This window comes from Podarcis melisellensis (assembly GCF_964234715.1).
Source record: "Podarcis melisellensis genome assembly, chromosome: 3".
In the NCBI taxonomy this organism is placed as follows: domain Eukaryota; kingdom Metazoa; phylum Chordata; class Lepidosauria; order Squamata; family Lacertidae; genus Podarcis; species Podarcis melisellensis.
The window spans coordinates 31,699,912-31,702,826 of NC_138530.1; the positions used below are offsets into that span (position 1 = coordinate 31,699,912).

Consider the following 2,915-nt stretch of genomic DNA (forward strand, 5'->3'; position numbering starts at 1 on the left):
GGGTGTACACCACAAATGTCCCTATGGGAAAACAATACCATATAGCAGGGCTTGGATAGGCAGCTTTTTGGATGTCACCTCTCTGGGGTTACTAACTGATCTGGGCTCCTCTTGTATCTTTAACAGTGTCTTTAGCAGCAGTTTCTGACGGGAAAAACTAGCCCCATTGGCCATCACTGACAATTCCCATATTGTGCTTTCCTTATCTCTGTAGTTGAACTGTGGCTCATTCTTGGTCCTTGTCTAATCACCCACTATATGACTAATCTGCATCATTCATTAAAAGGGCCATAAATTACTGTTGACAGGAGTGGGAAATGTGTGACAGTGTCACTAGCTTCTGTTGGCTTTCAGTGACAAGCTTTCGAATCTAGCAGTCAGTGTGATTCTCTTCATTCTGGTTCAGGAGCTGTTGGTTGCATGGAATGTCAGACAAATCAAGTGAAGATGAATTTTTCCGCTGGCAAAAGAAGCTGAACTTTGGGGTGGAGGTAGAGGAATACAGAGTTCATGTTTTGTAACTCCTTCACCTTGTATCCTATAGTTTATGATATTTGAGGTGCCTTTCTATAGACCACTGAACTCCAGTTTAATCAAACAGAAGCATAGGTGACTCTTTACAGGGACCAGTTTGAAACAGAAGACTCTCAGAAGTATCAGTTGATCAAAGTAAGACGATCTAGTGCTTGTGGGACTTCAAATAAAATAAATGAAAATAATAGCATTGGCTTTCTCTGAATTTAAGCAGGACTGACCAGAGCTGACTAGGATCAGACACACACACACACACACACACACACACACACACACATAACTTACGGGGTCCCATAGGGGGGGGTCAAACTGGGTTTGCCTGGCCTTCAGTCTGGGCCCAGTTTGACCCCCTTCTATGGGACCCTGTAAGTTACCTCTTTGGCCCTTTTATCGGCTCATGTGGGACCAACATGGATAGCTGGTCCGGATGAATATTTGAGATTCCTGACCCCTATGGTTGTACAGTGGTACCTCAGGTTACATACACTTCAGGTTACAGACTCCGCTAACCCAGAAATAGTGCTTCAGGTTAAGAACTTTGCTTCAGGATGAGAACAGAAATCATGCTCCAGCGGCGTGGCGGCAGCAGGAGGCCCCATTAGCTAAAGTGGTGCTTCAGGTTAAGAACAGTTTCAGGTTAAGAACGGACCTCCAGAACGAATTAAGTACTTAACCCCAGATACCACTGTAATGGGCAGTCATTTAATTTTATCCTCATTCTAATTTTTAAACTGTATTTTAATCAATTGTTTGTGTTTTAATGTATTTGATATTTGATGTTAGCCGCCCTGAGCCCAGTCTTAGCTGGGGAGGGCGGGGTATAAATAAAAATTTACTTACTTACACTCCAAGGAATGGTGTGAAAAATTCTTCCTCTCTCATCAGACTAGGACTAGAAGACATCAAATGAAGATGAATGTTGGCAGATTGGGGTGAGACAAAAGGAGATGCTTCCTCCCACAGTGCATAGGAATTTGCTCTTGCAAGAGGTAGTGAGGGCTACTAATTTGGATGGCTTTAAAAGGGGATTGGACAGTTGAATGGAAAATAAGGCTACTAGATACAATGACTGAGTTGTACTTTCACTGTCTGCTTCTGAATACCAGCGACAAGTGGGGAAAGTGCATAAGGACTAGATAGGTCATAGGCTGATCCAGCAGGCTTCTTGATGTTCTTATGAAACAGTAATAAATGTAAGCATAGGAGGAGACCTGCCCATACACCTGCTTATATTAAGAGGTGAAATGGTGATGATGATGATAGCAACCACTGTGACCCACCAGGACAATTCTCAATAATAAAATAGATTTTCAGGATTCAAACAGCTTCTCAATTCTTTCAGAGGAAGATCCATCAGTCTTTGGCAGGGTGACTAAAAAAACAACCCATCCATAGTGGATAACATTAGCCTTATGGTTTATTATTTCATTTTTAATTAAACAAAAAGTCTCTGTTGTTCCAGCACAGGCTTGAATGGGTCACAGAGATTATTTCTCTCCCATTTCTTTGCAGAGGGGAGAAAAACCATCAGTTCCATTATTTGAACATGGCTATTATATCACATCTTGGTCTAAGCATACCTAACTTCCTCAACTGAACCAGTGTGGTGTAGTGGTTAAGAGCGGTAGACTCGTAATCCGGTGAACCGGGTTCGCGTTCCTGCTACTCTACATGCAGCTGCTGGGTGACCTTGGGCTAGTCACACTTCTCTGAAGTCTCTCAGCCTCACTCACCTAACAGAGTGGTTTTTGTTGGGGAGGACGGGAAAGGAGATTGTTAGCCACTTTGAGACAGCTTAGGGTAGTGATAAATCAAACTCCTCCTCCTCCTCCTCCTTCTCATAAGGCTTGGTATCCTGACCCTTTCATCATCTTGGTCACCCCCCTCTGTACATGTTCCAATTTGTGAATACCCTTCTTAAACTGGGGTGTCCAGAACTGGACACAGTAGTCCTGGGTGGGAGTGTTCCTACATACAAAGGTGCATGGTTCTTGGTGACAAGACTTGTATTCTGCACCTCTTGATTTTAGCTCTGCCACCTCCTCTTCCTGCGGAGTCCCTTCCACTGGTTGCTTGAAGACTCCCTCCGTTCCCCATGAGGCTCTGCTCTCTGCAGGAGGGGCAATGAAGAGCCATTAGTTCTGATTCCCCATCTTTAGTGTCATAAGGTGAGGACTTCTGTCCTCTTTTCCTGGTCACCAGCCTTCAAGCCTCTCTTCTCCTACTCCTCCTCCTCCCCTATCCAGGGCTGCCCAAATATATCAGATCCTCACAGAACCCAGGGGTCCATATCAACATCTGTCCTGTGTCAATCCTGTCATTCTTTTTTTAAAGTGTTTTGATTGATTTCCCCCCAAAATCAACCTTGATCCAAATGAAGG

At 44.0% G+C, this 2,915-nt stretch overlaps 1 long non-coding RNA gene across 1 annotated transcript; it reads left to right on the plus strand.

The window, feature by feature from the left end:
* Positions 1-443: 443 nt before the first annotated feature.
* On the plus strand, positions 444-2,660 carry LOC309366095. Its single transcript, XR_014166498.1, has 3 exons — positions 444-491; positions 1,420-1,466; positions 2,565-2,660. It is a non-coding gene; the product is annotated as an uncharacterized lncRNA (long non-coding RNA).
* Positions 2,661-2,915: the final 255 nt, after the last annotated feature.